Genomic DNA, 10,277 nt, shown 5'->3' on the forward strand with positions numbered 1-10,277 from the left:
TGCTCAAGTTCAATAAAAATTGTATGATGTGAAATAATATCAACAGTTCTCCTAAAATCTAAATATAAACCAATAATTATTTTACTTATTGCTAGTTTTGTACTAGAACATTCTTACATGAATCCTGTTAAGGAAAGTGCATAAAATCTTATGTAACAAATAAATTATTCGACAAGAAATTTATAAAAAAATTACGTAGAGAGATACACTTGTAAAGGTGAATGTGTGATCACAGCGTAATTCAGAAATTAAATAATAGAAGAAAAAAAAGCCTTTTATTACAGTTATCATTAAAACTCTATATACAAAAGATTTGAAAAAATATTTTGTTGTTTTTGAATTAAGCACAAACCTACATAAAGGGCTAGCTGTGCTCTACCCACCACGGGTATCGAAACACGGATTTTAGCGTTGGAAGTCCGCAGACATACCGCTGAGACACTGGGGGCGATTATAAAAGCTCCAAATATTTTCATTTAACATTATGAACTGCATGTTTCCCAATGGTTAGCATGCTGTTCATAGGCGGGTAAGTTCATGTGCGTTTTATTATTGCAAAGCCACATCGGGTGAATCGAACCCGTAATTTTAGCTTAGTAAATCCGAAGACTTCCCGCTGTCCTACCGGGAACTGTTCAGTTGATCTACCTCTTTTGCCACAATACACAAAAGAAAAATACTTTTTAATTTGTGCATAAGTTGAAAGAGCGACTGCTAAATCTCATTATTCGATTGGAATTGGCGGTGGGTGGTGTTGACTAACTGCCTTAAATCTAATCTATCGTTTAAAATTAGAGATGACTATAGCAGACAGACCTCGCGTAATTTTGCGCAAAAATCAACCAACATCAAAGAATTTAAATAAATTGGCTTATCTCGTACGTTTGTATTTTCAGTTGTTTAGGACCTGATGGGACGGCGATAACTTTATAAACTTACGAAACTAAAACCCGGGATCAGTTTCCAACAGCAGAAAGCGCAATATGGCTTTGTTCTTAAACAAACAAATAAATCAGTTATTTAATGACTTGAACTACAATCGCATGATAATGTTGACCAAAAAATTGCAAAATAAATTAAGAAACATCAATTATATAAATTTATTAGTGTTTGTAAAAAAATGTGTAAATGTTTTTTGGTTGTTTTTTTACACAATTGGATATAAGTCTATAAACATGTTGGCTTCTGTAATAAGATGTATTTCGTAAACCTTTATTTGTTGGAAAAAAACGTAATTGTAAAAATCCATGCTTCATTATTATTAATAATTAAAATTTTTGATTTATTATGAATACTCGTTTTATGTTTTTACACGTTCATTAGATGTGATAAAGTATTCACAAGAGTTTTGTGAAGGGAGGAACTATTGAATCGTATTTCTGTAAAGTAATATAAATAATTAAAATATTCATTGTTTTAGGACAGAAATGCCATTGTTGAGCACGTGAAGTTGTGATCTGGTGCAGCTGTTTATTATGAGTTAGGCCCAGCTGTAGGTAATGTTTTTAACTCCTCTTGATACCACAATTTTTTTAGTTATAGTTGTTTTTATTCACATAAGCTTACTTTTTAAATTTCCTACGGTTTTAATAGCTTTCTCTGTACAACAAAATAAAACAAAGTTATCTGAGGTTCAAATAGAAAATTAAACAACTTTGTCATACAAAGAAATGTAGTGTGACCGAGGTATTTATAATTTTGTCCCAAAATTATCTTTCCTATTTTAAAAATTATTACTTAACTAACGAAGGAAATAGAATCATGCAGTTTTCAACATCTCAGAGCCAAACGCAAGTAGTCTTTATTGACATATCGGTGGATTTCTATGTGTGCACTGCTAGTGACTCTCAGCACGTCTAACCGATATTCGATTTCGGGCCAGGTTCGTTGCAACGAAACCACTATTACAGTGGCGATCGCGTACGTGAAATTTACTATAAGTTTTTTTTTTTAGTAAAACACACAGCTACGCAATGGTTTATCTATGCTCTGTTCACCACGGATATCGAAATCCTGTGTACAGCGTTGTAGATCCGCAGACACATTCTTCCATATTTGTATATTAATTATGACTGTAGTTAACGCATGATACAGTCCTTCACTGCAATGCATTTCATTAGTGTTTCCAAATAGGGGGGAGAAAACGTGAAATATTTTCAGGAATGTGTACAAACAGTCTCATATTTTAACAACAGGAGAGATATAACATGTGGCATTCAGACATTAATGCAAAATACATTTAAAATGTAGGCATGGTGAATACATACAGCGTCTGTAATTACGCTTCGCCATAATCACTGAGTTGGTATTTACAAGACCAACGACACATTTAGCTTATTTTTGCACGGTTGCCATTATATTCGATGAGGTACGTGTAGTCCAAAAGTCGACAGTCGTTGATGTTTAGTAGTTGCTTTCGATCTAGTCAATCATTTCAAGAATGCACGAGCAATTAACCCTTGTATGGCTTTTCGCGGAATTCAGAAACAAATAAATATTTACTGGTAATGTGTCATTAGTCAATACACCCCCTCCTCATTAACATGAGTTTGAATTTGACAAAGGTTTTCTAATGTATTGGAATTGTAAATACATTCATTCAATGATCAAGAAGATAGGAAGACAAGAGGAATAGGTTACCAATGTCTTATAAAACTTTATTTGTTTTTTGTTTTGAATTTCGCGCAAAGCTACACGAGGGCTATCTGCCTAATCTAGCAGTATAAAACTAGAGAGAAGGCAACTTGTTATCATCATCCATCGCCAACTTTTTGGGCTACTCTTTCACCAACGAATAGTGGGATTGACCGTAACATTACAATGCCCCCTCGGTTGAAAGAGAGATCATGCTTGATGTGACGGGGATTAAAATCCACGGCCCTCAAGTTGCGAATCGAACGCGCTAACCTCTTTGTTATGCCAGGCCATCTTATAAAGCAAACATTTGCTTCTTTTCCATTATGGGGAACACTTTCTCTAAAACAATACTGGAAACTCATCCAATGGCACACTTCATCACGTCTGAAAGACGGCTTTCAGCCATGAAGCTCCCAATACAACTGATAAAACTCTTTGATATATGCTTGCCACCAGCTTTTGGTATGAACTGTGTGAACTGCACAGGGTATATCCAAGTTATACTGACTGTGACTTGGTAAAATGTTGATCACTTGTGAGTACATACCTGTCCAACCACTGTCAACATCAACCAGACCTACGTCCATGAATTTATATTGCCTTCGTTGCTGGTTGAACAGATTGACCTTGTTCTCTACAAAGTCATGTGTCAAATCCAGCTAAATTTAGATACAGACTGTCCTGAATTACTAATAATACCTTTCAGAAACTGAAAATCCAACTCTTGTGACCTTCAAAACTCTACAGCTTGATGTGCCAACACATATAGTGGAAGTACAGCCCGTGTCACTTCTGTAAGTGGCATTTCTAGTTTTTTGGTCCTTTATACCAACGCACCATTATTTCTTGAGTGACACGTGTTTTCATTACTTCTCTACTCAGATGTTTGATGGTCTTGTTTCCTTATTGACAAGAGGAAGATGCATCATTTTTAACAGTATGAAGGACTGATTAAGTGGGCTGGAACAGAACGTGAATAACACGTGATACTTTCGTTCCTCACGTACATACCTGTGCTGAGACTACTATAAATTTGCATTTTTACGTGGTCATATTGTTATTACTATTAGTGGTAGTAACAGTGTGTTGTAAGTTGGTCTTATATATACGTCTCAAAGGAAATGGATATTCTATTTAATTCTTATATTCAAACTGCTTTTTAGAATAACTTTCTCCAATATCATTAACCATAGCAGTGAAATATCAAGAATATCTATTGTATAATGTTCTGTGTGGGTTAGTTTTGGTCCCTTATCCTTAAAGCATGGGCTTATACTCCTAATTTGATTAATTTTGATGCTTAGTTTCCGATACATATAGCAAAAAGAAAATTTCTCTAACGATGTCAGCTCTTTTGCATATTTAGGCGATTTAAAAAAATGTTCAAAGTTACCAGAGTGGCATACAACTAAATATTAATACACATGGTTTGCAGTTTCTAAAAGTAGAAAAACATTTATGCGGATTCCAAATACGTTTCACATTTCACACTCAAACTGAGTTTGACTTCTGAATTAATTAGTATTTTTTCTTAAATCGACCGCTTAGCGCATATGAAGAATGACGGATTAGTGTTGATATCGATGTAAATTTTAGGAACTGAAAAAAACAACAAATATTTTTCCCGTAATTTACTCCGAAATATTAATAATTTTCAATGTATACATTTTTTTCAATGATTAATCATTTAGGGGATACAGAGCATGACAGACATTTCTTTGTTATATATACATGTAAGATTATTAGAGTGATCATTTTTCTTTCTAATTTAAGTAACAAATAGTTACATTAGCCATTTGCTACGACAACCACTGATTAGAAGCTAAACACGAATTTTTGTTTTCCCGTCAGTCGAAACTGTTGAATTCTCTTAATAAATAACAGGGGTAGCATTTGCATTGGAAATGGCCGTATTGACACAAAAATAATATTAGAGAAGGATGATTCTGTGAAAAAACATTAAGACTGCACGAAAAACACTCAATGTAACTGTGTTGTGTTGGGATAGACGTAGCTTAGCCGTTTATGTTCCAGACGGCTGATTAGAATAGAATATCCATAAATCAATAGTTACTTTTAGTATGATATCTGCAGCGAAGCTAGCGAATAAAATGTGTCCACATTTTAATTAATTCAATTAATTCTACGTGTGGAATGAGTCGATGTATTATTCGGTTCCTGTTCTTCAATCAGTTTTGTTAACAAAGTGCTTACGGTGTCGCTAAATACTGTCCGCACTACCGACTATTGAGGAGTTATGTGTAATTTAACAAAATGACAGTCTTGTTATGTGGCTCAAAGCTAAACACATTTCTTGTGACAGTGAGTCCTGCCAACTGACTATCTTTCCTCTGGTGAGTAGATCAAAATTAGGGACTGCTATGACTGTATCGCCTACCTCACGAGCACATGGGATGCCAGTCAAATTGTAAACACCAATAGTAACATTTTACAAAAACATTGAATGGTATTGCTTTATGATCTTGATAAATTAGTGTTTTTCTGTGTTTTCATGATTATTCGTTCTTTCGTATTATGACAGTTTTATAAAAAATACGATTTATTCATTCAATAATTCAAACATTTCATAAAGCAAATAATATCTGTTCATAGTGAAAAGAGCAGTGTAAGAGCTGCTTGTTAACGATACAGCGTAATTTGCAATTGAAAATCATCCAAATTATTGTGTTTATTGATAGGATTTTATTTGGAAGTAACAGCTGAACTTGCTGACAGACAATCTGCTAGGCTCATCGCCCCTACTGCCCAAAATTACGGCAAAGAACGGGCTTGTCTCAAGTTTAAATATTACCTGGAAGGTTCTGGTGCGCATTCCATGGTGATCACCCAGCAGGAGAAGCGTAATACTAGAATTTGGAGCACAGAACTGGCTGATGGCAAGTGGAAAAATGAAGTTCTTGATATCGACCTGGAGGGGCCAACTAGAGTAAGTAATCGTTATGTTTTACTTTGCTGAAGATATTAAGAATTGTAAAAGTACAGAAACATAAGACCACCTTTAGCGATATCATTCAACTGTGAACAGTTACATACAATGAACCATTCAACTTTGCTTATCTAACGATTTTTGATTTACCTCTACAGTGTACGTTTTCCCGCTAAACGTGTTTTTTTTTTTAATATACTTGTTATTACAGAAGCTTCCTAACTTTCCAAAGCAATTATTTTAACTAATGAGAACACTTAATAACTCCCCCCAGTAGCACAGTAGTCTGTGGTATTACAACGTTATAAACCGGGTTTCGATACCCGTGGTGGGCAGAGCACAGATGACCATTTATGTGACTTTGTATTCTACTGAAAAACTTTATTAACTTTATTACGGTCCAGCATGGCCATGTGGTTAGGGCTCTTGACTCACACTCTGAAGGTCGCGGGTTTGAATCTCCGTCTCATCAAATATACTCGCACTTTCAGTTGGGGGAGCGTTGTAATTTAATATCAGTCCTACTATTCGTTGGTAAATGAGTAGCCCAAATGTGGGTTTTGGGTGTTGATGACTTATTACCTCTCTATTCTTTCACTGTTAAGTTACTAACCGCTAACGCATATGGCCTTTGTGTAGCTTTGCGCGAAATTCAAAACAAACTTAATAATATTTTTCTTTCTCTTTAAAACATTGCAGGAGAAAATTTGTCCAACTACACATGCATTTAAGAAAAGGAAATGTTTTCTATTTCCGCAGTTGTTTTGATAAAACTCTATGGTATTCACAGGTGTAATGGGTACGTTCAGATGAGGTTAGTACTTATATACATAACTCCTGACTGAACTGAATTGAAGAATAGAAACTAAACACAAATTAAGACAAAGTAAAATCATTCTAGAAGTTTAGATATTTGCGAATATAGTACGAAAAAATCCTTCTCTAAACTGAAAGAGTATGGCATTAAAAATATACAGAAATGATGACGTCAACACTATCAGAATGCATGTGATACCACGTCATGGTTGTTCCAAGTAAAAGTAAAGACCACTTGATCTAGGTAATTCTGTAGTTAAACAGGGAAACATTGCCAGAGAACCAAAAACAGAAATTCACCAACATTTTCCGTGAAGAACATTTAAAAATATCTAAGTGTGACACATGATATGAGAAAATCACTACTAAATAAGGCGGATTGACTATGTAGTAATATCTGTAAGCACTCTGAAAGTTTTCGTACTTGAATTTTTTAAAAAAATTAATGACTTTAATAGTTAGCTTTTCTAAGATAAAAGAAAATAAAATATGGTACATCTAAACAAAGCATCCCATGTTTATGCATGTTCAATCATTATTCCAACCATAAAATATAAACTTGTCCCCAAAACGAATTAAAAATGACTGTGCTACGGTAATATATTTTGCGATTGATGGAACAGTCACACAACACGATACACAATAAACACGCAAAGAAAAAACATTACAATAATAAAGATATATGAAACCTGCAAAACACGATTGCGATGTAAAATACAATATAAGATAATACATTGTCCGTAACTCAAAGAAAAGTCCTAGTTACGTTAATAACAGTTACAACAAAAATACGATAATATACACTGTAGCGTAAATAGTGCTATTTAAACTACTGAAAGGCGTCTACAAAACAATGTTAACCCGTTAAAGTGCAAAATAAGAGTCAAATTTACAAAAAAAATAGCGTCCTAAAGATCGGAAGTAATACCCAATACAAAACCAATGGCTATTTAACAGAATAAAAAAAAATATGAAAGACAAGATAGAGAAACCTTTCAGTAATTTTGAAAAATATACACGTAAGAAAATACAGCTGAATGCAAAGAAGCCAATTAATAAACAAGATAAAATACAACAGTAAACTTTCAACAATGAATCAACTAAAACATTTTAGCACTAAAAGTTATAGATGACTACGTAATACAAAGAAAAGAAATTCAATAAGATGCTAAAACAAATCACTCATTAATCAGAAATAGACTTTTTGATCACCGTAAAACGGGGTGATTAGAGTCAAACTTTTATCAACAGATAAATATCCATGGTTTGCAGCTGTGTATGTGTTACCAGTAAGAGTCAGTTGTAATATTTGGTGCAAAACCGAAAAAAATCTTGTGAAAGCAGGTGCTGATGATGACTTTTTGTCTCATACGGATGGTTCTATATGTTATATTAAAATAATTATTAATAAGCAAATTAGAAAATCACTTCAAAGCCACAGCAGGTATCAAGTTGCAGTAGATTTGCAAATATCATAACAATATTTTAAGATTGATTGGTTTCCTAGATAGTGTTAGATAATCGAAAAATGATTACTTTTGAGAACGGTAGTTAACAGTCTTTTCCGGCACAAAAATATTCATACACTCAGATTATAAATATGTAGATATTATTTGTCCTTAATGGCTTTGGAAAGCAAAAAATATGGACCAACTTTACATTATGGACTATCCAGGAAGAGACTTGCAACAAGTTGTACCCCAGCCGTGATAAACTAAGTTTGTTTTGTAGTAAGTGAGAATTCATAAGTATAAGGTTAAGTGCTGTAACGCCATTTTACGTGCCACACAACATAATCAAGGTGGATCTCCTTTTAGGAAGGCGAAACAAGTCACATGCACACAGGCTGCTTCTGTGGTATATCTGTGTAAAACTGTATGAACTACCTAGCTGAAGATAAATGGCAATCCACGTTGACCCTCGACAAAGTGTATATACACCTTGATTAGCGTAACAAAGCTTATACTATTTTTCTACTAAAATTTGGGAAAATAGCTTTCTAAAAGTGGTTCACGCCATGCTATGAAATGTTTTTGAAGGAATTCATAATAAACACTGAATACTGTTCCAAAAGCTAGTTATGGAACGCGGGAGAAGAAGTGTGTATAAAGGTCAAGATGATTTCTGGTTACTAGCAGACTAGTGATCTAGACCCTGTGCACTATGTAGAAATACTGGCTTTATAAGAAAAGAGGCAAACTGCGTACAGGTTCACCAAGAAGACTTTCAGTCGTTCTACTAATGAACGTTTTAAAAACATGGCGGTAATTTGAAAATTATTGTTAATCCTACCTACTTAATTTAACAACCTTACTTTTTAATGTCAGCTTGAAATACTTTGAAAGTTGTAGGTTTACTTGTCCAATTTAAACTTATTCTGAAAGTTATGATTCTTTATAAACTACGTGACAACTGAAATGTTATATTCTCTTCTTTGTTATAGTTCTTTGTAGAAGCTTTTACGGACATCTCTCATGGTTCCGGTGTTGTTGTCCTTGATGACTTCTCCTTCAACATCCGACCTTGTTGAAATATCTTTTCAATTTTTCAATTAACAATATTCTAATGTAACAAGTTAGTTGAAATTTAAACGATGGAAGTAAACCTGATTAGTTAAATTAGATCATCTTTAGACATGTTGACAAATAATAAACTTTTATTTTGTTCATACAATAAATAAGCAAAAAAAACGCGGTAGTTATATTGACTTTACTATCTAAGATAAAATTATCATACCACAACAACATTCTCCTACCTTCAATGACTTTCTATTAGTTTTAAACATGAAGGTCTAGAGCAAATAGTGTTCTGCAATCAGTAAAGGAAAACAGGAGTTCAATGAAAAAGACATAACCATTAAGATAAAACTTTAAATTAATGTAACAGTTTGTTGGACTACTAAACCTTTGGCTCTAGCTGCTTACATGTTCATAAAAACAATAAGTTTGAGAGCTTTAACTCTAATATTGAACAGTTTTCTTTTTTTGTATAAAATAATTTCAAACCTGTTTTCATCAGTGGGAATTTACCACATTATTATTATTTTGACACTAATCTATCTTACCGTAAATTTACTACTCAATACACTGATATTTATCATTACATAAATGACAGTTAGAAACTCGAAACCTCAGCTGAAAGGAAGCATTGTTTCTTGCTTTATGTGGTATTAAGTATAATCTAAAAAAATGGATGAATTGCATTTGTATGGCTACCGTTCAATCATTTAATACAGCTTGAATATGCCAACAATTTGCATAATTTGCGAGAATTTGAAAAACATTCAACTGAAAAGGCACTGTAACCTTTGTAGTTCACGTTTCTGAGAGATTTTCTGAGGTGAAATGTTGTGTGACATTTTAAGAGAAGAATAGGCTGATGTGACTGAGTGGCATAATTACATACAGTATACCACCTGACTTTTACTACATTCTGTATTGTGTATGTATGTTTCATATGTGCAATTTGAAAATTTTGTTTTCTGTAAGTGTATATTGATATATATATATATATATCATATCAACAGTACCAAAATTAATTCTAACTCTGAGAATTCTAGGCGAAAAGCCCCCAGTGGTTCAGCGGTATGTCTGCGGACTTACAACGCTAAAAACCGGGTTTCGATACCCGCGGTGGGCAGAGCACAGATAGCCTATTGTGTAGCTTTGTGCTTAATTCAAAATAACAACAACTAGGCGAAATATATACATTTAGCTAAATTCTGCAGCAAATTATTCATTTTATAATTACTGGAAAGGAAAAAAACAAACTGAGGGTTTAGTGGATCTAGAACAAAGCAAATTTTTAGCCTTTCGACTTAGTATGAAGATTATCAAGGCAACCTCATCTCATGTCAGAGATAGCCTCTTTGAAACTA

General features: G+C 33.6%; 1 long non-coding RNA gene across 1 annotated transcript; it reads left to right on the plus strand.

Moving 5' to 3' along the window:
- The first annotated feature begins 5,212 nt into the window (after positions 1 to 5,212).
- Positions 5,213 to 9,222, plus strand: LOC143229345 (uncharacterized). The gene is made up of 2 exons (XR_013015820.1): positions 5,213 to 5,584; positions 8,844 to 9,222. It is a non-coding gene; the product is annotated as an uncharacterized LOC143229345 (long non-coding RNA).
- Positions 9,223 to 10,277: the final 1,055 nt, after the last annotated feature.

This window comes from Tachypleus tridentatus, chromosome 10 (assembly GCF_004210375.1).
Source record: "Tachypleus tridentatus isolate NWPU-2018 chromosome 10, ASM421037v1, whole genome shotgun sequence".
In the NCBI taxonomy this organism is placed as follows: Eukaryota; Metazoa; Arthropoda; class Merostomata; order Xiphosura; family Limulidae; genus Tachypleus; species Tachypleus tridentatus.